Genomic DNA, 26306 nt, shown 5'->3' with positions numbered 1-26306 from the left:
TGTACAATACAATTCTTTGTGTTCCTTCAAGACTAGCTAGTGTAATGAAGATGGAAGCTTCATACACCAAGCAAAACACTTAATCAAACACAACTTGAATTATCCCCGTTCTCAGACCCAAGACCTCACACACCTTCGAAGATGGTGAGAGCTAGCAGGGTATGAGAGTAGATTGAGAGGAAAAAGAAGTATCTTACGAGAAAGAAGTACATCTCCTCACATAATCACTCATATTAGCATAGCTTAGCTTAGTAATTAGCTTGGTAGAGAAGATGAGCATGCATTGAAGCTTGGCTCTTGGTTGGATTTGCATCCACATGCCAAGAGAGTGTTGATGTAGGCTTCTATCTCACAAGCTTGGAGTAGGTGATGAGCTCTCCATTAAAGCTTGGGAGGAGATAGAGTATTTTTCCCTTCACACATGGTCAAGTGTGAGAGTCTGAGAGTGAATGCCCAGCAAAAATCAGCCCCCTCCCTCTCTTGGGCGAGCCCTAGCTGCTAAGTTAGGCTGGCTTTTGCCTCATTGGACCTCCCCAGGTCAAGCCAATAGGGATTAAGCAACATAAGTGATAGCCTTCTGACATGTGTCCTCCTTTCCCCTTTTGTGAGAGCTTTAGGTAATTAAATAATTAAACTAAACTCTCATTGGACCCCTTTGCCTCCTGGCCAATAGGAATCAGGCAAGCCATGGGGCTCCTGAATGCTCATTGGACCCCTTGGGAGACTACCCAATAGTCTTCTAGGACACTTAATTCTTGTTGGTTTCTTTTATTAAATGTTTTTAAATTAATTAAACTAGATTTACTCTAGCTTAATTCTCATTGGTCCACTTCAAGGGTCTTCCAATAGGAATTGGGCACACCTTGTGGGCATCTGGCCTAGGGAGCTGACATGTGTCCCTCATTCCCTTTGTGTAAAGGGAGCCTGTGTGTGTGTGTGTGGTTTTCTCTCTCATCCCCTAGCTTTGGGGCTCGCCCCCTCCCATGTAGGGATGTAGGAAGACTTTTTGGGCACACACACTAAGCATCCAATTTTCCCTAAGGTTGACCTTTGGACACAACCTTTGGATTTTGGAACCTTAGCATTTTGGAAGTCTTAATGGGCTGAACCTTAGGGTCTTTTTAGCCCATTGTTTCTCATGGCTCTTTTGCAGATGGCCCCCCCTTTGGATCCCTATTTTCCCTCCTTTGGATCCCTACTGTGGCCGGTCTGCTAACTTAACCAATATTCTAGCTTTTTCTCCCTTGGCACTTCCCCACATTAAATGATCAGTTTAATATGAGAAAATCATTTAGGAGAATTAGATATTGATTATTATGACAGGTTTTTGATAGCGAGGATGAATGCCACGTGTATGCAGAGGCATTAAGCTTATGGATTTTCTAATTGCAAGTCCCTTTTGGGCCAGGTCGACATAGGGATGCTTCCGCTGCAACGTGTCGATGAAAGCATGCGCCACTTTTATGAAGGAGGGTGAGGTGATCTTGCTGGTATGCTCCTGCGCGACGTCTTTCATGGCATATGCTACACGCAGTTTGTAATGGATATAGCCTATGAACTTTGAGAATAGCGGAATTAAGAGAATTAGAGTGAGCATTTTTGTGAGATTACTTTGAGAACTTGGAGGGTGAACTTAATGGATGGTAGCAACATAAACATAGTACTTAATTAACTTGGCATGAACAATACTTTTGCAAGAGAGAGAATATTAGAGAACATGACAATAGTTGAGGATCGGATTTACTTGGATCTGGTCCCCCTCCAAAAGGCGTTTGTATTATAGATTCTCCCATCAAGAGAGACATGTTACAATATAACTTTGTGCTCCTTGTGACATTGGTGATGCTATGAAGATGGAAAGTTGCATGCATCACGAGCTTAACATAAACTTTGCAAAAAGAATTAACTATCCCAAGGCCTCAAACACCTTCAAAGGTGGAGAGAGCTAGCGGGGAATGAGGGTAGGAAAGAGGAAGAAGAATCATCCATAGGAGAAAGAAATAGTTCCTCACTTATCATCACTCTTCTTGCTTAGCATAGCATAATAGCAAAGTAATGAAGATGAAGAAGATGGAAAGCTTAAGCATTGAGACATGGCTCTTGGTTGGATTTGCATTCCATTGCCAAGAGTGTTGGTGTAAGCTCTCCTCTTCTCAACCAGCTTGGAGAAGGAGATGGAGCTCTTGCATTTTGCACTCCACACAATGAGAGAATATGTGTGTGTGTGTGTGTGTGTGTGTGTGTGTGTGGAAGAGTATCTCTCTCTCTCTCTCTCTCTCTCTCTCTCTCTCTCTCTCTCTCTCTCTCTCTCTCTCTTTCTTTTGTATTGTTTTATTATTCATTTGGACATGTGTCCTCTTTTTTATCTTTGAGAAAAAGAACTTAATTGTTTATTTTTTTGTATCTAAATTCTCATTGGACCCCTTTAAAACCTATCCAATATCATTCAAACACATCATGAGGGCCACATCTGGAGGATCATTTGAACATGTGTCTTTTATGCTTATTAAGTCATTTATTTGAATTGAATACTTCAAGGACTTAGTCAATCAAGCATGCCAACGTTGGTGCCTCTTGAGAGTTATCTTTGGATTGAATACTTCAAGAGCTTTAGTCATTTAAGCATATGAGAAACACCTCAAGCTTTTGGGTAAGGTTCCCACCTAACACTTAGCAAGCCAACAAGCACCTCATGCTTGTGTAGGATTTCCACCTCAAGGTCAACCCTAGCTTGCCTAAGGTCAAATGACTTTTGAACACTAACTTTTGGCGGTATTTGATGAAGCTAACCCTACGGTCTTTAAGCTGCATTAGGTAGCATTTCTCTTGAACATACCATCTCTCATTTGGACCCCTTTTAACTCGGCCCCATGTTGAAACAGATCCATAAGCACATGCCTGTATTCTAACTCTTGTTCTTTTTTATTCTCCCACATTAAATGATTAGTTTAATATGAGAAAATCATTTGGGTTGGTTAGATATTAGATTTTATGAGATTACTTCTCCCTTGAAATTATGGTCGTGCTCGACTATGAGGTAGAAGAAATAAAGTCTTAGTCATTAGTCTATGTTTCTTAGCGGGTAGAGGATCCCTTTTCACCCTACGACATCATTCCAAAATGGATGACTAGTCCATTTGGTGCTTGGGAGATGTAGCTGTCTCAAGCATGTATACTCTTTAGTTTATATCATACTCCCAAAGTAGAGTGAAAAATTCTACTTGGTGTTTGAGTGACATCGTCATCACAAACATGATTCTAAGCATGCATACTATTTATATTTGTGCACAAAAGAGGATTAGTCTTATAAGACAAAAACATTGTTCATTTAGAAAGCATTTACATCTTCTTACTCTAGTGCAGCATTGTAAGCATTGACAAGGTTCATACTATCCTCAAGATGTATTCCTTGCATCCATCTAGCATCTTCAAATGGATAATTTTTGAACTTAATAAAATACCGTCGGAAAATCTTACCATGTCGTAGTACCATGTCTTCATGCCGAAGGATAGCTTCGGATTGTAGCACCTCTTCTTGGTCTTCAATTTCTGGAGGGTCTTCAATAATTGGTTCTATTGGTGGCTCTCCTTTGTAGGGTTTAAGTAGGCTCACATGAAAAGCATTGTGTATGATCCAATGGTTGGGCAACTTGAGTTGATAAGCCATGTCATTGATTGGCTTCAAGACTTGAAAAGGACCATAGTATCTTTTTGCTAATTTTTCCATAGGATTTTTGCTTGTCGTTTGCCTCAATCGATCCTTGGAAAACTTAAGTAAAACCCAATCATTTTCTCTGAATGTTAAGGCCCTTCTATGCTTGTCAACATCATATTTTTGCCTTTGCTGAGAGATGGATATAGCCTCCTTAACCTTTTGAAAATATTCTTGTAGGTCACGGCTATACTCCAGCAGCAGTGAAGATCTTCCCATGTACTTTTAAGTAGCAAGGGACTTTTAGGTCTTCCCTCTATGATCTCAAAAGGTGCTTTTCATGTAGTAGTATGGACAATATTATTGTACGCATACTCTACAAGGGGTAAGTACTTCTCCCATTGTGATTGTTGATCTACTTCCTTAACATAAGTCTTTAGTATATCGAGTATAGTAAGATTGGCTATCTCACTTTTGCCATCCGTTTGTGGGTGGTAGGCCGAAGAGAAATTCAATCTTGTACCTAGATTTTCAAAGAGACCTTTCCAAAAATTACTGGTCATTCTAAGATCTCTATCTAACACGATGTCATAAAATATAATATCTAACTTTACCAAATGATTTTCCCATATTAAACTGATCATTTAATGTGGGAGAATAAACGGGAACAAGAGTTAGAATAGAGACATGTGCTTCTAGACCTATCTCAACACGAGACCAAAACGAGAGATGGTTGCATCTTAATAGGGGTCCAAAAGGAGATGGTCCATCAAAGAGCAATGTGCAATAAGTTCTTCTAGACTTACCTCAGTAGGGGACCAAGAGGAGAGATGGTTGCATCTCAATAAGTGTCCAAAAGGAGGTAGTCTATCAAAGAGCAATGTGCATCTAATGGAGATTAAAAGACCTTAGGGTTAGCTTCATTAAAGATCTCCAATGGTTAGTGTTAAAATTCCTTTGACCTTAGGCAAGCTAGGGCTGAGCTTGAGGTGGAAATTCGACCAAAGCTTGAGCGGGTTGTCGTGCTTGATGACTAAGGTGCATGCTTGATGACTAAGGTGCTTGAGGTGCTTGTCATGCGTGATGACTAAGGTACTTGAGCTGCTTGTCATACTTAACGGGGGGGAAGGTGCTTGACTCAAAAAGAGACCCTACAAACTTAATGAGGAAGGTGCTTGAGAAGCTTCCCATACATGGGGGGAAAGGTGCTTGAGTCAAAAAGAGACCCTACAAACTTAATGAGGAAGGTGCTTGAGAAGCTTCCCAGACATGGGGGGTAAGGTGCTTGAGTCAAAAAGAGACCCTACAAACTTAATGAGGAAGGTCCTTGGGAACCTTCCTATGCATGAAAGTCCCAAAGTTAGGAGAATCTTTGACTTAACTTTCCACTCACCCAAAGGGCACCCCTTTTTCAAAGGGCACATGGGACACATGTCAGACTCGCCCTATGCTTAACCACATGGTGTGCTTGAATGCTATTGGTTGGGCTAAAGAGGGGTCCAATGAGCTTCTAGTTCCATCCAACAAATATCTAGATATTTTCAAGCTCTCGCTCTGTCTAAGGGGTAAGGAGGACACTTTTCAAAAGACTACCCATGTACTTGAATGCATGCAGCATGTGATTGGCTAGAGGGAGAGGGATCCAATGAGCTTGCAGTATGTGGAAAAGTTACAACACACCCTAAGCAGCAAGGGGGGTGCTATGGGGATATACACCACACACACACTCATTTTGTGGATTCATTCTCACTTGGTGAAAGTTGAGGAACTCCACCTCCTTCTCCAAGCTTGTGATAAGTAAGAGCCTACACCAACACTCTTGGCTATGGAATGCAAATCCAACCAAGAGCCATTCCTCAATGCTTAAGCTTGTCATCTTCTCCATCTTCATTACTATGCTATTATGTATGCTAGCAAGAAGAGTGATGATATGTGAGGAACTATTTATTTCTCCTATGGAATGTTTCTTCTTCCTCTTCCCTATCCTCATTCCCCGCTAGCTCTCTCCACCTTCAAAGGTGTTTGAGGCCTTGCAACTAAGGCTTGGGATAGTTAATGCTTTCTACAAAGTTTACGTTATGCTTGTGATGCATGAAGCTTTCCATATTCATTGCATCACCAAGGTCACAAGGAACACAAAGATTGTATTGTACCAAGTCTCTCTTGATGGGAGAAACTATAATACAAATGCCTATTGGAGGGGGGACCGGCTCCGTATGAATCGGGTCCTCAATTGTTGTCATGTTCTCTAAACTCTTTCTCTTGCAAAAGTATTGTTCATGCCAAGTTAACTAAGTATCGTGTTTATGTTTCTATCGTCAATTAAGTTCACCCGCTATTCTCACAAAAGTAATCTCACAAAAGTGCTTTATCTAATTTCCTAATTCCTCTACTCTCAAAGTTCATAGGCCATTTCCATTACACTGGTATCTGAGCATTTGGTTTCTCTTTTATTGCTTAAGAAGAGAGGTCCTTAAGTAGCCTATTAGAGGCCTATTAATGGTTGTTTTTGTTAATTATATTAGGGTAAGTGGGACTGGGATCTATTATTGGTTTTGTTGAGTCCAGTATGTATGCACGATTTTGATAAAATTGTGAATTATATAGAATCTCTCAAGATGCGAGTTGAAAGGGGCCGTGTGCCGTCAAGGAAAGGGGCGGAATCAGGAGGTGCCAACTAAAGGCAAGCATCAGACAAAGGCGAGGCAGACCATGAAGAGCTCGACCAGACATGAAGGGGCAAGGCAGACGCAGTTTTTTAATACATAAGGCTTCAAATTTGGAACACCGAGCAGCTCTAGTTGGGATGGCTGGAGCAATGATTAGTTTACTCCGTCGCCGCCCGAGTTCAACTCCTTATAATGATAGGATCTTTTTCTCCAAATGGGATCTACAGAAGATACTATGCAATATAATAATGACGCCACCAGTATGTGCTAACTATGTGGGATATGGTGCACACCTCGGAAGCTTTGGTCTTAATAATGGAGTCTTTTTAGACTTGCCTACGGCTTTACCATTATAGAGCCATAAGAAGTCCAAAAGGAGCTATCCCTCGGCAACCTCTCTATGTTAGACTCACTCCACTACTCTCTATTGGTTTTGTTGAGTCCAGTATGTATGCACGATTTCGATAAAATTGTGAATTATATAGAATCTCTCAAGATGCGAGTTGAAAGGGGCCGTGTGCCGTCAAGGAAAGGGGTGGAATCAGGAGGTGCCAACTAAAGGCAAGCATCAGACAAAGGCGAGGCAGACCATGAAGAGCTCGACCAGACATGAAGGGGCAAGGCAGACGCAGTTTTTTAATACATAAGGCTTCAAATTTGGAACACCGAGCAGCTCCAGTTGGGATGGCTGGAGCAATGATTAGTTTACTCCGTCGCCGCCCGAGTTCAACTCCTTATAATGATAGGAGCTTTTTCTCCAAATGGGATCTGCAGAAGATACTATGCAATATAATAATGACACCACCAGTATGTGCTAACTATGTGGGATATGGTGCACACCTCGGGAGCTTTGGTCTTAATAATGGAGTCTTTTTAGACTTGCCTACGGCTTTACCATTATAGAGCCATAAGAAGTCCAAAAGGAGCTATCCCTCAGCAACCTCTCTATGTTAGACTCACTCCACTACTCTCTATAATTAACCAATTCGAGCCATGGGTGTAGATACTTAAGTGCCTATTTTCAAAGGCTAAGAGGAGTAGCAACTAAGGTTTTGAATTGCCAAAGCATAAACTAAGTAAACACATAAGTTTAATTAACATTGCATACAATAGCCAAGAGAGTAGAATGAACATTGATAACTTTGATTTTACACATGAAGGTGCTAATGATGATGCCCCCATGTTTGTTAATTATCTTGTCACTAGGTTGCAACAAGCTATGGGAAACCCCGCTTTGCAAGCCGAAGTTACTCAACAAATTCATGCTTATGGGATTTCATTTCCTCTCCAAGAGGAGAGAGAGCTTAGGAGGCCTCTTGATGAGACCCCCAAAAGAAGACTCTCTCCCATACAAGAGGAGGAATCCAAAGATCAAGAAAGTACTAAATCCCTAAATTCCTCCGAAGATGTGGCTCCACAAAGAAGGCGGACTAAACAATCGCCAACTCCTCTCAAGAGGAAACGGTTAACCCATAGTCCTTCTCCTCATCACTTCAAACATGAAGAGAGGAAACAAAGGAATAAAAGGGCAAGAAAGAGGTCACCCTCTTCTCCTTCTTCTTCACCTTCCTCCTCTTCTGACAAAAGCAATAGTTATTCTCCTAGAGAATACAAGAGGGGAGGACATCACAAATCTTACCCTGCAAGGCGAAGGTCACAAAAGCTAAAGAAGTTTAAAGAGGGAGGAAAGAGTATCTCTTTTCTCACCTATGATGGCACCTTTGGTGCTACCGACAAAGTATTGGCCTTCATCCAACAATTTGATGCGGCCTTTGGAAACAAGGGCTTCACGGAGTCCTCCAAGCTACGCCATGTAGCTATGCACTTCCAAAAATCGGCTCGTCAATGGTGGGCTAGTCTTCGTGGCAACGACGAAACCCCAAAGACATGGAAAACTCTACGAGTTTCCATCATGAAGCAATTCCTTGCAAGTCATGCAAAGGACAAAGTGCTTATCAAATGGTGAAGTTTAAAGCTTGTCTCTCATGAGTCTATCCACAAAGTCTTGAGATTTACATCTCAAGGCTACTATCTTTCAAATGATAGACTTTGCCGAGCAAAAGCAACACTTCTGTGCGGGATTACCCAAAGAGATGGTCGAGTATGTCAACTCTCAACGGCGTGGTTCTAACAACAAAGTAATCCACCACACCATGGTTGCTTCACGCATCAGTTTCCAACAAGGGGCTAGACGAAATGTCAAGCCCATGGAAAATAAAGACAAAAGTGATGCCAAGGGGAAAACCAATGCCCAAAATTCTTACCAAGGCTATTCCACCAACAACAACAATCGGTCCAAGGAGAAGGGAGTTTACAAAGGTAAATATAAACTCTCTCCTAAAGAGCTAGAATCTTTTCATAAGGACCACAAATGTTTTAAGAGTGGGGAGCAAGGCCATGGTTATCATCCTTGCCCCAAGAGAATTGCTCGCAATGAGACTCCTAGAGCCTCTATGTTTGAAGCTCCAAAAGAGGATGCTCATTGCCAAGGATTTCTCATTTCCTATGCTTGGGGAAAGATGCAAGAGCATGATGCCTTTATTTTGTTTGACCCTGTTTCAACTCACAAATTCATATCCACGGAGTTGACCACCAAGATAGGCATACAAGCCCACAAGATGGGAGATACATTGAAATCTGATGGAGCTATCAAGGGACAAGACCTCTCAATTACTCCTTTAATTGGAAAATTGAGGCTTCATGTCCAAAGCTATGTGGACAAAAAGGATTTCTTCATCTCCCCTCTCAAACATGAGAATGTTAATTGTTGGGGCACCATGTTTTAACTGCATGGCTTCCAACATGAATTTCCTTGAAAGGAGAATCTACTTCATCTACTACAAGGAAAAGAGCATGTACATAGATGCTAATGAGTTGGGGAACACCATATCCTTGCAATCAAGGGAATCAAGAGGAATTAGAGTTTTCTAATTTTCTAAATGGATCCCAAGATGTTTTCATTGATGACATCCCTAGTGAGCTACCTCTAAAATGAGGGATGATGACCATGCAATTGAGATCCTACCAGGAAGCTCGCTGCCTAACAAGCCTCCTTATCGAGTTTTACAAGCTCAACAAGAGGAGATCATGAGGAAAGTGCATGAATTGGTGGAAAAAGGAATGGTGCGGTCTAGCTCCTCTCCATTTTGTTCAACATTGCTTTTAGTGCAAAAGAAAGACGACACATATCACATGTGTGTCGACTATAGAGCACTAAATAAGATTACTATCAAAAATAGATTTCCCTGCTGTGTGTAGAAGATCTATTTGATAATTCACAAATTTTTGGCCTAGCAAATGCTCCATACACATTCAAACTCATTGATGGTGGACAAAAATCTTCAGGCCACTCAAATTCTCTTGAGTACAAGCGACACCTCCAAGTAATCTTTCAAGTTGTGAGAGAGAATAAGCTTTTAATTAATCAAAAGAAAAGTGAGTTTTTCCTACAAGAGATTCAATAGTTAGGTCACATTATCTCTAAGGATGGCATTCGTATGGATCCAACAAAGTTAGAGATAATAAGAAGATGGCCTAATCCAAGGAATCTATAGGAGGTACGAAGCTTTATAGGTATGTGTGCATACTATAGATGCTTCATTTTAAAAAAATCTCGCTAATAGAAGGTCTATTACATGACTTAACAAAAAAAGAACGCTAAGTATTCATGGACTGCAAAAGTGCAAGAAGCTTTTCAGAAGTTTAAGGAGAATCTTATCTCTCAATGTATGCTCACACTATTAGATCTCTCAATGACATTTGAGGTCCAATGTGATGCTTGTGGTGATTGGCTTTGAGCTATTTTGCTTCATGAAGGGCATGCCATAGCATATGAGAGTCAAAGACTCGACTTTGATAAGTGAGTATTGGGCAAATACAAAAAAGAGCTACTAGCTATTCTATATGCCCTAAACACATGGAAACACTATCTCTTGGGGACTCCATTCATCCTACAAATGGATCACAAAGCCTCAAGAACCTCATGATGCAAACCAAGCTCTCCGACAAACAAATGAAGTGGGAAATTTTTCTTTTGCAATTTAAATTTCATATTGCTTACATTGTTGGCAAGCACAACCAAGTGGTTGATGCACTTTCACAACGATCAAGGGTAAATGTGGTGTCTATAGCAACTCACAATGATCTACCTTTTATGATAGATGAGTATGCTACTGACCAAAAATTTAAGTATGTAATCACAGTTTTTGCATTAGGGAAGGAAAACAAAACCATTCACCTTGAAGGATGGTTATCTTCCAAACGGCAATAGGCTATGTGTTACTCACCCATACAATAAGAAAGTCATGTATGAATCCCATACTTCTCCTTATGCGGGGCAAAAAGGGAATCGATAATCTACTCTTCAAGGAGTAGAAATGTATTTCTCTGGGTCTACCATGAAAAGTAAACATACAAGAGTATGTTTCAAAATGCGTGGTATACCAAAAGTTGAGATTTGATCGAGGGAAGCAACTTGGATTGTTTCAGTCAAAAGGCTTAACAAGACAACACACTCTATGCCTGTCAAAAAGACTATTAAGGCACATCAAATAGCAACCCTCTCTAGATCTCAAATTTTCAAGCATCGTGGATTTCCAACACCCATAGTGTCGGACAAAGATCCTAGAATGACCAGTAATTTCTAGAAGGTTCTCTTTGAGAATCTAGGAAGTAGATTAAATTTCTCTTTCGGCCTATCATCCATAAACAGATTACCAAAGTGAAATAACTAATCTAACGATTCTTGATATACTAAGAGCCTATGTCATGGAAGTAGATCAATGTTCTCAATGATAGAAGTAACTACCTCTTATAGAGTATGCGTACAATGATATTGTACATACTTCTATGGGAAAAGTACCTTTTGAGGTTAAAGAAGGAAGATCCAAAAGTCCCTTACTACTTAAAGTACATGGGAAGATCTTCACTGTTGGATGAATAGCTGAGAATCACAAGAATCTTTTCCAAAGATTAAAGAGGTTATATCCATCTCAAAGAAAAGGCAAAAAGAACTACTGCTAATAAGCATAGAAGAGCCTTAGCCTTTTAGAAACATGATTGGGTCTTGTTAAAGTTTCTCAAGGCTCATCCAAGGCATCCTACGGGCAAGAATCCTATGGGCCACCAAGAGTATTATGCTAATCTAGCAAAAAGATACTATGTTCCTTTTTAAATTCTTAAGCCAATCAATGAAATGGATTATTAATTAAAGTTGCCCCAACCATTGGCTCATGCACCATGTTTTCCATGAGAGCCTAGTAAGCCTTACAAAGGAGCGCCATGAAAAGAAGCAATAGTTTTAGACCCTCCAAAAATCGGAGATCAAGTACTTCAATCTAAGTCCATCCTATAACATGAAGACAAGGTATTAAAAACGGTAAGATTATCTGATGATATCTTATTAAGTTAAAGAATTATCCTTTTAAAGATGCTAAATGGATGCAAGGAACCTAGCTTAAGGATACTATGAACCTTGCCAATGCTTACAATGTTGCACTACAGTAAGCATATATATGAAAATGCATTTTAAATGAAAAATATTTTTGTCTTGTGCACAAATTTAAGTAGTATGCATGCTTAGAATCATGTTTGTGGTGACGACGTCTCCCAAACACCAAGTAGAACTTGTCATTCTACTTTGGAAGTATGATATGGACTAAAGAGTAGACATGCTTGCGACAGCTATGTCTCCCAAGCACCAAATGGATTATTCATCCATCTATGAATGATGTCGAAGAGTAAACAGGGATCCTCTACCCGCTAAGTAATATGGACTAATGACTATGCTTTATCTTCTATACCTCATAGTCGAGGACCACTATGATTTCAAGAGAGAGGTAATGTCATAAAATATAATATCTAACTTTACCAAATGATTTTCTCATATTAAAATGATCATTTAATGTGGGAGAATAAACGGGAACAAGAGTTAGAATAGAGACATGTGCTTCTAGACCTATCTCAACACGGGACCAAAAAGAGAGATGGTTGCATCTCAATAGGGGTCCAAAAGGAGATGGTCTATCAAAGATCAATGTGCAGTAAGTGCTTCTAGACTTACCTCAGTAGGGGACCAGGAGGAGAGATGGTTACATCTCAATAAGGGTCCAAAAGGAGGTAGTCTATCAAAGAGTAGTGTGCATCTAGTGGAGCTTAAAAGACCTTAGGGTTAGTTTTATTAAAGACCTCCAATGGTTGGTGTTAAAAGTCATTTGACCTTAGGCAAGCTAGGGCTGAGCTTCAGATGGGAACCTGACCTAAGCTTCAGGTGCTTGTCGTGCTTGATGACTAAGGTGCGTGCTTGATGACTAAGGTGCTCGAGGTGCTTGTCATGCATGATGACTAAGGTACTTGAGGTGCTTGTCATACTTAATGGGATTTAAGGTGCTTGAGTCAAAAACAGACCCTACAAACTTAATGAGGAAGGTGCTTGAGAAGCTTCCCATACATGGGGGGTAAGGTGCTTGAGTCAAAAAGAGACCCTACAAACTTAATGAGGAAGGTGCTTGAGAAGCTTCGCATACATGGGGGGTAAAGTACTTGAGTCAAAAAGAGACCCTACAAAGTTAATGAGGAAGGTGCTTGAGAACCTTCCTATGCATGAAAGTCCCAAAGTTAGGAGAATCTTTGACTTAACTTTCCACTCACCCAAAGGGCACCCCTTTTTCAAAGGGCACATGGGACACATGTCAGACTCGCCCTATGCTTAACCACATGGTGTGCTTGAATGCTATTGGTTGGGCTAAAGAGGGGTCCAATGAGCTTCTAGTTCCATCCAACAAATATTTAGATATTTTCAAGCTCTCGCTCTGTCTAAGGGGTAAGGAGGACACTTTTCAAAAGACTACCCATGTACTTGAATGCATGCAGCATGTGATTGGCTAGAGGGAGAGGGATCCAATGAGCTTGCAGCATGTGGAAAAGTTACAACACACCCTAAGCAGCAAGGGGGGTGCTATGGGGATATACACCATAGCAAGCGAGGGGGGTGCTATGGGGATATACAACGTGCCACAAGCAAGCGAGGGGGGTGCTATGGGGATATACACCACACACACACTAATTTTGTGGCTTCATTCTCACTTGGTGAAAGTTGAGGAACTCCACCTCCTTCTCCAAGCTTGTGAGAAGTAAGAGACTACACCAACACTCTTGGCTATGGAATGCAAATCCAACCAAGAGCCATGCTTCAATGCTTAAGCTTTCCATCTTCTCCATCTGCATTATTATGCTATTATGTATGCTAGCAAGAAGAGTGATGATAAGTGAGGAACTATTTCTTTCTCCTATGGAATGTTTCTTCTTCCTCTTCCCTATTCTCATTCCCCGCTAGCTCTCTCCACCTTCGAAGGTGTTTGAGGCCAGGCTTGGGATAGTTAATGCTTTCTACAAAGTTTACGTTATGCTTGTGATGCATGAAGCTTTCCATCTTCATTGCATCACCAAGGTCACAAGGAACACAAAGATTGTATTGTACCAAGTCTCTCTTGATGGGAGAAACTATAATACAAATGCCTATTGGAGGGGGAACCAGCTCTAAATGACTCCGATCCTCAATTGTTGTCATGTTCTCTAAACTCTCTCTCTTGCAAAAGTATTGTTCATACCAAGTTAACTAAGTACCATGTTTATGTTGCTACCATCAATTAAGTTCACCCGCTATGCTCACAAAAGTAACCTCACAAAAGTGCTTTGTCTAATTTCCTAATTCCACTACTCTCAAAGTTCATAGGACATTTCTATTACACACGATGGATGTTGGTAATCCATGGTGTTTGAAAATCTGAGATATAAGATGATTTCCATTTGATGTGCCTTAATAGTCTTTTTGACAAGAATATTTCTCAAATGCAGGTGTTTGAATAGGCTTGTGCTCTTCTAGATGATTGTGTCTCATATGGGCTCTATATCTCGGGGCAAGGTTGCACATGCGCACCCACATTCAAACTTCTCGCAACTCTCAACGGATATGTGCCGCCAAGAGGCCTTTTTGCCAACAGCAAGCACAGTAATGAGTTTGTGAAAATTACGACAGCTTCTTACTTTGTGATAGAAATTTTTTCAGATACAGTTAGTGGCTTATCTCTAGATCAATGCAAAGCTTTATGTACCAGGAAAAACTCTTGTTTAGGGTTCTTCTATGGTAATCTAGAGGTAGATTATTATTTTTTGGGTGGAAAGATCATCTCTATAAATGTTTTGGACATCTACATGTTGTTGAATTGCTCAGGTATCTTTATTTTCACATAGTAAAAGCAAATGATCGTGTCACGTTCTTGTGTTAATAAGGTGGTCGATGATGCTTTATATGGTTGGTATGGATAATGGGTGATAGTGTTTGAATTTGGTACATTCATTTGTGCATATATGATTTATTCTCTCCTATAATCTGTAAGTTCAGACCTTATGAAGGTATAATACAAGCTACTTGTTATGTAGCTTCTTATGTGACTTGCTAATAGTTTCATTTTGATAACTTAATGCAGTTTGAGAAGATTTTGTTTGTTTTAGTCTTTGTATTGGGTGTATGCGTTCCAATTGTTGTGATTGTATTTTGCATAGGTTTGTGGTGGTTTGTAAGGCACAAAGTGAAAGTGGCTCATGCAGAAGAGGAAGAATTTTTTCTGAAAGCATTACCGGGGCTACCACCGAGGTATTCTTACAGGGAACTCAAGAATGCAACAAAGAACTTCACATGCAGGATGGGAGGTAGGTCAGTCGGGTCGGTCTATGAAAGAATCCTTGTTGATGGGACCAAAATTGCAGTAAAACAATTGGAAGGCATTAGCCAAGGAAAGAAAGAGTTTCATGTGGAGGTGGTCACCATTGGGACGGTTAGGCACCTGAATTTGGTGAGGCTCGGGGGGTTTTTATTGGAGAGGCACCACATGCTTCTCGTGTATGAGCACATTGGTAGAGGGTCTCTAGATGCACTTCTGTTTCCTAAAGAGGGCTTAAAGTATCTGAAACTCTCATACATTGTGACATAAAACCTGAGAACATTCTTGTGGATGATGATGGAGTTGCAAAGTTGTCGGATTTGGGTTGGCAAAGCTTATGGGTCGGAGACAGGATGTTGTGGAGACAATTGTGCAGGGCACAAGAGGATATATGGCACCATCATGGCTAAGAATGGCGGGTCATATAATAGAAAAGGCAGATGTATACAACTATGGAGTTACACTATTGGAGCTGCTATTGGGGTAGTGAAATTTTGAGGGTACGTCGGAGTCAAGATGGGGATATATGCCAGAATGGGCACTCTATAACCTAACATCGGGAGGTGAGGGCAGGGCAGAGGAAATATTGGATGCGTTCATAGTAGAGGAAAAGGATAGCTCAGCAAAACGAGCCTTGATGGTGGCTATTTGGTGCTTGCAAGAGGATCCCACTATGCAGACTACCATGAGCCGTGTGGTGAAGATCCTATAGGGTCTTGTGGATGTACCCCTACCACCACCTCCACTAATGCCATCCCCTACTGGTGAAGCATCTGTCTCTTTGCAGTTCTCATCCAAGGCCTTTGAAATGCATAGGTTTTCCAGCAGTGAGGTCACATTACCCTTTCTTCGTCGGGCCTCATGATTCTTCTCTGGCTCAACCTGCACATCCACATCAACCTCACTTGCGGTCGCCTCTTTTCTTTACTGATGAACTTCGTGTTTACATGCAATCAATTAGAATAATCACCCAGCAGGTAAATACGGATTGCAATTGATTCATTAACCCTATAATTGTGATTAGAGGACCTAATTTTCAGATATGGTTGTTTTGGAAATTAACAAGGTTTTGGTACTCTTCAGTATTACCATATTTGATGCAATAATTTCCAAGAGACTTTGTCAAAGTCTGGGAAGAACTGCAATCCTATTAACAATGTTTGCAAGGTTATGAGGCATTGTGTATATGGGAAGCTAGGGGATGCCGTAACTATTGAATATTTCCAAACCAGTAACATGAAGATACAAAGGTTTGTAGCGCTGAACTTGATATTGGAAATGGCTTTATAGCACCAATGTTGTACCATATCTTTGCTTGTTTGACAAAGAGGATCAAGATACCCAAACTCATCTTTTGTGTTATTGGATAGTAAGCATAATTGGATTGTGACAGCACACTAGCACACTTCAATAAATAAGGGATAATCAGTATGTAAATATATATACAACTTTTAATTGAGAAATTTCCTTTTTGATCCATGGGGCAAGAAATGAAGCATGTTGTATTTTAATGCTTGTGATACTGGATGAAGGTATGTGGAGCTCCTATATAGGTGCATACTTGGAAGACCTCTGTTCAATGTCACACTCATCTTTATGGTATAGATGGGTGCCAGTCTTTCCTAATATTATCTTACACGGATCTATCCCCTTGTGCACATGGGTTGTCTCATCAGGGATCAAAGGTCCCAAATCATGTCTCATTCTCCAAAGGGGGAAAAAATGACGCCCCTAATTTACCCCTAGTTCATCGTCCTCACGTCCCACAGAAGTGGTCCTGGATGCGAAATCCTTCCACCGGCTATCGCACGTCACATGTCCATGTTGGAATGGCAAGAGTACACTACTCTAGTTTAATCTCTAGTTCCCCCTAGTTTACCTGGTGATCTGACAATGGAGATCGAACTTGCACTGCACCTAGATTTTGGGATAGAATTTTTTATTTTCCCCTCTCTACAACCTTTCAAAATGTTTGTTGTAAAAAATAAATTCTACAAACACAACCCTCGTCTACTTTTGCATTACATTTCCTTAGCAGGCCACAGTGATTCTTCACCTTGTTTTATTTCACATTTCATTTCACAACCTCCCATGGTTTGACTTTTCTTACATTCTATAACTTAATTCTAGTAAATATTCAGGAAAGTCTTTTTTATTCAGTGATCGTCGGTTGAGTTTCCTTCCCACAAAGAAGCAAACCAAAAATATTAGCATAAATTTAAAATTTGCAGGATTTTGAACTATTTTCTCACATATTTCACCAGTTTTTCTTTCCTTTACCATGGTTTGCAACCAACTAGTTTTCATTTCCAATCGGCTCAAGGCTAAGCTGAGGCAATCCTTTCTTGAACACTAAATCTACTTAAACTCAACCTAATGATTTTATCACGTTCTAATTACTTTAGAAAGCCACCATCATTCTTTCATTTGTTTAAGATAGTAAAGTATTTTATTTTGCTAGATAGTTAACAATGATTTTTACTAGTTTCTTTCCCTAGATACATATGTAAGAAAATGTCATCTTTTTACTAGTTTTGACTATTCCTACTTATGTGTACTTTATTTCTTCTAATATAGTAAAATTTTTGGACTATCCCTACTTACATGTACTCTCAAGGGGATCAATACAAAAAAACAAATTCATATCATGTGGAATCAAATGTACGAATTATTTTTTCTCACATTTTAACATACAAAAGGGTGTTGAAAAAATGATCTTGATAAAAAAATTACAGATTGAATAGAAAAAGGGTCCTTATATTGGTAGAAAATTCACAGGTAAGGGGTTTTACAAATAGTCCTTGAATGCACATGATATATAGATTTTACATATAGTGAAGCCCCCCCCCCCCCCCCCCCCAGTGTGTACTTTTACTATAGTAAAGTTTTTTTTTTTTGCTACATAATCATAGGTTAAATTCTCTTGTGATAGTGATTTGAATGCAAGGGTGCAAAAAATGCAACTAGGGCATCTGGCTTGTTTGTATAGAGATTCACTTCTTATAGAACCTCCATCCTTGCATGATTGCTTTTACTACTTGGATTGAGATAAGGGTTTCTTGCATGCATTGTGGTATTCAAGACAAGTTAGATACATGCATGCACACACACACACATACACACACACACACACAGATGTCTCTAAGGTTGAGTGAGCTGAAGAACAGCACCATCGTATATGGTACTCTAATAGGTTTTGATGTAATCATGAATACTCATTTGAAGACAGTTAAGCTGACCATAAGGAAAAAGAACAATGTCGCATTGGATCATCAGAGTGTTAAGGGGAATAACATTCTATATAACATTCTTCCTAACTCATTAGAGTATATCTTTGCTCGCCTTACAAACATCATTTTTGGTATAACTCCATTTTTGCTTCTGATGAAGTTTTCTATTGGTTTCCTACACCTTTTGTAAAGCTAACTTCTATGAGGTAGTGCTACCAATATGCTATAGGGTACTATGTGCCTGATTCAAAATTTCCATCTTTGTCTACTTGATTCCCAAAGATGAATACACTCAGTCATCCCACAAAAAAAAAAGTGTTTTCTTCAAAATACCGTTCTGTGTCTTTTCTCGAGAAGATAGAACATGATGATGCTCTTTTATTGTTGCATCTCCCCACATGCAAGGCTCTTCAAGGCATCTAACTGTGGAGCTTTTCTTTTGATCTATACCTTTTGTATGCAAGCATCAGCATTGTAAGGATCACGCTCATATTTACCTAAGTAGAATCAGGAAGAAAAGTAGCACTTTTAAGGTCGTCTCCTTGCTCTTGTTGTCAAGTGACAAAAGACAAAACTTGATGTTGATGTCCCACAAAGAACAAGTATGCATTTTGTGAGAAACTTATTTGTCTCATTTTAGGGGCACTAGCTTGTTAGGAGGATGTTTTACGATGTGTTAGTGATTTTTTTCCCTTTTGGTCTATATCTAGTTACATGGTGTCTTTGAAACGTTTCTAACTCCATAATTGTCTAGTTTCAATCTTTGTGATGATTGAAAGCTAGATTTTTGGAGCTACACCTGATCTTGGGCTAGTCATGTTGAATCTCACGAGTACTTAGTTTTGATTATTGCTTACATTGATAGTTGCAGTAACTTAACGACAAAAGTTTTGAGTCTACAAAACTCATATCAAATGCTAGGTCCACATAAAGTACATCATTGGTGAATAGATCATGTCACAACACCATTGTATCCTTAATGTCACCAACCACCAAGAATAAGCAAAAATCACTAGGTGATTGCACAAGGATGGCAACAGGAACATTTAGTAGATAGAAAAGCAGAGAAGAAGGAAGCTTATCAAAGAAAACAGCCGCAAAGAGAAATACTATAAAATAGTACTTTTTGAGTCTAAAGAAAGAAGGATGAGAAACTCTCTATTCAAGCATAGAAATGCCAAATCTAAACCAACAATCTTTCAAGCTATGGTGCAATTTTCACTTTTGCCCAGCACTACTTGCTGTAGCATACCGTATTTACCTAGAGAAATGCAAAAAGAACCCAGAGTCATCTTTAAAAGGAAGTGCAAGTTTCAAGTTAACGGCAAGATGATAAACTATATTCAGTATGAATAGTATTATCCAAATACTACAACATCCCCACTAGGTATAAATATATGTTCTCTCTTTATCTCTTGGACACACACACACCACAAACACCTCATGCACATATATCAGATTACTCTATCAAAACAAAGGTCTATGCATTGAGTTCCTCTCATGGCTCTAGAGGTGCCAAGGCAAACCAACCCATAATGAAGCCTAGTGTGCTATAACCTACCACATCCCAAAGCGTATGATGTGCCTCAAATCTTCTTGCAAAACTATCTAAGACATTTATTTCCATGATCCCCAAGTTCAATGGCGGTTTTACAAAATTTATCCAAAAAAACTTTGATGACATGGTCCAAATACAATTAACTTATTTTAATGCTTTTGCAAGAAATAAAACTACCTTCTAAATGAAGAGTCACATTTTGAGATACGCTTAAGTCTTGCTTGTCTTTCTTGGCTGCCACCTTGAAAACAAGCCTTTGGTTATGTACTGAAATGCTTACAACACCTTCTAGATAGTTGTTTGGACAAAAAAATTTGAGATATAGACTTTATAGACATACGAGTCCTTTGTAGACAATGGTATACACCAATGGCGTTATAAGGTCACAGCATTGTCATGAGCATGTAACTCGTACCCTTTCCTTAGTCCATCATGAGGTAGCTAAACCCATTCTTACCCATCAGTGGCTATTTCTAGCCATAGAAGATTTCCGTATACGTGAAAACATTTTGAGTGGCTTATGCACCAATTTCACCAGAATCTTGCAAAATACAGTACCAACAAAACAAGTTGATGTAAATGCTCAACAAAGAATTGGAAAAATTGTCTCATTTTTCATCTTCAATAAATATACCTAGTAAGAACGTGTGTTGACTTGAGACAAATCACCTCTGCTACAATCAACCAGTGCATGTTGTATCAACAACTAAAGAATTGGGCATTGGACTTTTTAATGCAATTATGATCCCATTGTACTGATTATAATTTGCAACTCTCACCACAAGCATGGAATTTTTGAGGCCAATCATCTCTAACACATTGCTTGCTACCTATTGAAATCTTTCGCTAGTCTGCTCTAGGCCTATTCTATGATCCATAGCCAAGTCCTACTATCCGAGTCTATAATGGCCCGCAGCACTGTTGTCTATCTACTCTATGTGCATTGTGCGAGCAAAATCTCGCCAAGTCCCACATTGAAGTGGTTCATTACCTATGGAAAACTATTTTTGCACCATCAATGCCCCCAATTAGCCTCTTGAATTTCCAAAAAAAAAAATTTGATCGTAAGAGTTCATGTGAGAATTGATGAGCAACCCATACCATAGTACTCCTGATTCAATCACAATTAATGGGAACCCTCTTAGAAAATCATAGTGTAGTACTCCTGATTCAATCATAATTAATAGGAACATTCTTGGAAAATCATACAGTACCATATATTCTCCATCCTCTCCAAACTCCATATAAAATGGTTGACTGTGTAAGGAGCTAGCTCAACTACACTCTTTGCCTTTTTTTGACATTCACCAAACGAAGTACATTTGGTGTGCAATTTGCATCTCAAAGCTGATGGAGGAGGATTCTTTATAACATCCATCAAGCTCTATTAGGCTCAATCCAACCTCTAAAAGACATTAATAACGTCTCTCTCTCTCTCTCTCTCTCTCTCTCTCTCTCTCTCTCTCTCTCTCTCTCTCTCTCTCTCTCTCTCTCTCTCTCTCTCTCTCTAGGTGTGGTAGATTGCTTATGTCATTTCCCTTTTGAATAACAGGTCTTGAGTTCTCAACTCTCCTCATCGGATTGATCTTTAAGGTCTCTTGGGATAGTTTCCTAAGACATTAAAACAGTCTCCTTCTTCTTCTTCTTCTTCTTCTTCTTCTTCTTCTGTGTGTGTGTGTGTGTGTGTGTGTGTGTGTGCGTGTGCGTGTGCGTGTGCGTGTGCGTGTGCGTGTGCGTGTGCGTGTGCGTGTGCGTGTGCGTGTGCGTGTGTGTGTGTGTGTGTGTGTGTGTGTGTGTGTGTGTGTGTGAGCCCACGTGCTCAATTCTTTCCATGGTTTCTTCTCACTTAGTAGGTATTAAACCAAAGGTAGCTCCCAAAATAGTCCACTATTAAGATAGTAGCTCTTGATTGTCATGATTCCATTTGCTCTTATTGAAAAACAACTAAGTTGACACTTGTGTTTTCCTTCAGTGGGAGAATTCCGAATAGATATGAGAATACACACTAGATTCAGGGACCGCAAATCCTTGGGCACGAGGGAGCAATTGAAAATACTACTTACCTAGCCAAGGGTTTTTTCTCAGTTAGATTCAAGGAGGTATCCTACGTTTCAAAGATCCTAGATAAAGGTCCCCTTATATTTAATAAGACTACAGTGTATGTAGTACCATGGGAGCCAATGTTCAATTCCACGGAGTCTCTCCAGGGGATTCATCATGTCTGGGTTGAGTTTGCAAGCTTGCCTATTTGGCTTTGGGATAATATCACGATGTTGCCAGCCAACTGGGCACCCCCTTGTTTGTACCTAACAAGAGAGGTCTAGGTAGGTCCTCTAACTGGATTTGTATAGGCTAGAATGTGTCTAAGACACCACCAAAAAATCACGGTGATCAATGTTGGAGCTAGACTTGTAGCTATTCTGCTCAATTTTGGAACTTACTTGGGGCATCCTTTGAGTGTGACAAATTTGGGAAATTTGCCAAGGATTGCCCCATGAGGACTAAAGTGAACTTCAAGCTTATAGCCTAGGCCTCTAGTTTAGGGGAATTCAATCATGTCCCTATCAAGGAAACAACAGTGGAAGAGGGTAAGAAACATGTAAAGAGCTGCAAAGGGACAATAATAGGGGAGGAAAAAGAGGCTATGATCTACATCACTTGTGAAAGTCCTAGGATTGAAGAGGTCCAAAAGGGTGAAGGAGGTGGCAATAGAAGGAGCCATAGGCTCTTAGCAAGGAGAAGTCCTCTGGCTGGGATGGTCTGACCACTAAATTGTTAAGGGAGTTATGGGATGACCTCAAAGTCTCAGTCACGTATATGGATAACCAAGCTTTTGTCAAGGGGTCTCTGGATCCTAGCATGAAAAGAGGGCTTATCAAACCTATTCTAAAATAGGTTTGATGCTTTCATCTTAAGCATTGGTGGCCCATAACTATGATTTCTGTGGCATACAAATCATTGCCAAGGCAGTCTCTCTAATAATTTCTCCCCTCCTGGATAGATTCATCTCTCCGCATCAACACAGGTTTATCAAAGTAAATTCAATATATGATAATATCTTGCTAGAAATGGTTAGCATTGAGTACGCGATGTTCACGAATCAGGAGTGCATTTTTCTTCAGTTAGACATGTACAAGGCGTATGATAGGATTATGTGGTCCTTCATTGAATATGTCATGAAATCACTGGGCTTTGGGCCTTGCCTTTGTTGACTTATACACTATGGGTGTAGACATTCAATGTGAGCTCTTATTCAATGATAGAATTGTAGGCTCCTCTGAAGCCAAAAGATCTATCAAGCAAGGATGCCCCGTGGCCCCCCTTCTCTTTGCCATTGGATCGCATCCTCTAACAACAATGCTCGAAGTTGTTGTTGCACGGGGTGAAATTCAAGGTACTGGCTAAGATGTTCATAGATGACTCCCTCCTCCTTTTGAAATCATACCCTCACGTACTCAAGAAGGTGCTAGAGATTGTGCAGACATTTGTTTTGGCTTCGGGGTCAAAGTGTAGTATTGAGAAGTCTAGACTAATCTCCCTGACGAAAAATGACTAGATTGACCAATCAGTTTGGTTAAGGGAGATTGTGTCTAAAGGAAGGATATTTCAACATATGGGCACCCCCTTTGGGATGGATGTTAAACACAAGCAAAGGTTCCAGTGGGTCTTGGAGAAGATCCATAGAAAAATGAGAAAGTGGGAGTATGTGTTGCTTCCCTTCCCGAGTTGGGTCAAAGTGATCAATTCATTTATGCTTCCTTATATTGCCTTCACCAACGCACTCCGCAAAATAGCCAAATGTAACTAGAATGAGTTTTTGAAACCTGCTAAAAGATTCTTATGGAAGAAAAACACTAAAGCCTTGTCGCCATGGCAATGGGCAAAGTGGGAATTCATCGCTAGACCGGTGGTCCAAGGTGGCCTCGGGATTCTCAACCCTGCTGTTCATGTTGAGGCCCTGTGTGTCAAGTTTGTCATCTCAATCACAAAACAAGACCAGTATTGGGCTATCATGACCAAGGATATGGTAGACAAGTAAAAACTTTTCTCTAAAGCTGGTCAATGGAAAGGAATTGAGGTGCACGATAAACTATCATCCCTGGGTGGTCTAGCTTGAGACTAGGTGGCATCACGGGAGAGCTGGTGTGAAAGTGCAATAGAGAAACATGCGTACTAGAATGGGGTGAATTTACCATAAACTTCTAGAACTCCATCTTGCACTGGTTCCCTTGGCTAGCTACTGGTGTAATTATGAACACTTATTGGAGAGAAACTGCAAGAAGGATGAACAATAAAGGACTCCAGTGGTTGATCCTCTTCTGGGATGGAAACGGGAATTGTTGGAAATCCTCACATAAAAATTAAGCTCCCTAGACATATACATAGAGAATAGAGTACGAGAGAAGATAACGAATGTTTCACACTATTGCCCTCAAATCTTAGTCCCCAAGGAAAACTTGTGCATGTGAGTATTTCATGTTTACTAAAACTAATCATTCCAAAAACAAAGTCCCTCTTTTATGAGTAGTTTCAATGTAAGATCTTTCACAAGAGCTATATATAACTTAATTTATTGAAGAGAAGCTGTAACATCTGATCATTTAAGAGTCAAACTACACTCAAAGTCTTTCTTTATGAGCTCTAGTCTACACAATCATCAAACTCGTTGCAAGGACAAGGATGCTACAATAGATGGTGGCATGAGCACCCCTGTTTTCTTATGAATATGGGGTGGATGGCAGGATTACCATACTATATTTACCTTTTCCCTCTTAGTGATATCAAGGCTACTGATTTTTTGAAATTATTTCTTAAATGCATGTGCATATAAAGGTGGTACCAAATCTAGCTTCCAAAATCATCAAAGTGTGTAGATGAAGGTGGTGTGGATGTGCACATGCATGCATTGAGAGCAAAAAGAGGGGGGGGGGGGGGGGGGGGAGAGAGAGAGAGAGAGAGAGAGAGAGAGAGAGAGAGAGAGAGAGAGAGAGAGAGAGAGAGAGAGAGTAGACACACTGGTGTGTGGTGGATATCCTACAACACTTGTTACAACTCCTTATTCTCTTATGTATTGTGGTAATATTAACAAAGAGTTAGTAAGGTTATGAGTTGAGTAGGCCAACTTGGCTGATTGGGCACAATGGCTCTTTAACCCCAAGAATTTCCCACTTAAAGTCCAATGTGCCCTTGAGCAAGCTTTGAACATATGTACAAGATATGTAGAGTCTGGATCTCCACCCAATGCCTATAAGCGCTCAACATTGTGCAAACTTCTCAGCAGAGGGTAGACCTTTGGTTAGTAGATTAGCAAGGCTATTATCTATGTGAGTCTTGACAAGCTCTATGCACTTGTCCTCAAGCACCTCAAGAATTAAGTGATACCTCACATCAAGGTACTTTGCCTTTGCATGAAACATTGGGGTATGTGCTAGTTAGATAGCACTCTTATAGTATCTTGAGATAAATGAATAATGACACTTAAATATGCAAAAAATGGGATTTTGTTTTGATCTATGAATGGCACGTAAAATTTTTTGTAAGTCCAAAATGATGCTAATTTGGAGTTGCTTCTTCAAGTACCGTACTATTTCCCTTTGCATTGGCCCTTAAGAGGATGTAGGTGTTATCCAAATTACAGAGACCACGCATCAACATCAAGTCAAAGCAACAAAAGAGAAAGAAGATTGTAGGAATCCTGCAAAGTCAAAGAAGCTTTGGAAGAATCTTATAAGATTGTTGACACAAGCATGATGCAACATTGTCCACAAATAGAATCTTTCAAACAAGTTTACATTTCTGTTGAAAATTAGAGAGGTAGGGTGTTAAAAAGAGGAAGCCATGCACTAGGGAGAAAGTCTCTCCACCTTACAATAAGCTTAGACCACAACTTGTTTTACATTTTTTGTTGCTTTCAAAACCTTTGAGGGTATTTAATACCCTTGTGGTCATTAGGGGAGTATATTTACACTATGTGTGTCTTTAATATAACCGTCTTCCCTCTCTAGTCCATACAAAATGTATACAATTTTGGACTACATAAAATTATCTCCAATTAACCCACATGATACGATACACAATTTGAAAAATGATCGCTTCAAACCTTGGAGAACATAATAGAAACACCAAAAGGTCCAATGAAGACCAAACAAATGGACCTAACCACCATCAAATTTTTGAGTGCCTGATTTGGCCAAATGACAGTAAAAGCTTGTTGGCAAGCTAAAAAATCGCTTTTGTTTTTGCATGGCTTGTAATAATGTTTTGTAATGCACATATGGAATTTTTCAATGGATAGTCTATGAAGGGAAATGACTCCTCAAAACCAAACGTTGCCTTGTGCCCATGCAACATCCATTGTAACCTTTGTGGAACTCTCTTGCATGACAAAGAAGCTACCATGGCAGTTGACGAAAGTTGCAATTGCACTACTAGACAAAAATCACTTAAAGCTTGGCTACACCAACACTATATTTATAG

At 39.9% G+C, this 26306-nt stretch overlaps 1 pseudogene; it reads left to right on the top strand.

Moving 5' to 3' along the window:
- Positions 1–14801: 14801 nt before the first annotated feature.
- Positions 14802–15972, top strand: LOC147457089 (G-type lectin S-receptor-like serine/threonine-protein kinase SD2-5; annotated as a pseudogene).
- Positions 15973–26306: the final 10334 nt, after the last annotated feature.

This window comes from Adiantum capillus-veneris, chromosome 5, assembly GCF_014529385.1.
Source record: "Adiantum capillus-veneris isolate H3 chromosome 5, ASM1452938v2, whole genome shotgun sequence".
Lineage (NCBI taxonomy): Eukaryota > Viridiplantae > Streptophyta > Polypodiopsida > Polypodiales > Pteridaceae > Adiantum > Adiantum capillus-veneris.
Note: the sequence above shows the minus strand (reverse complement) of the source record. Positions and strands in the feature narration are given on the sequence as shown.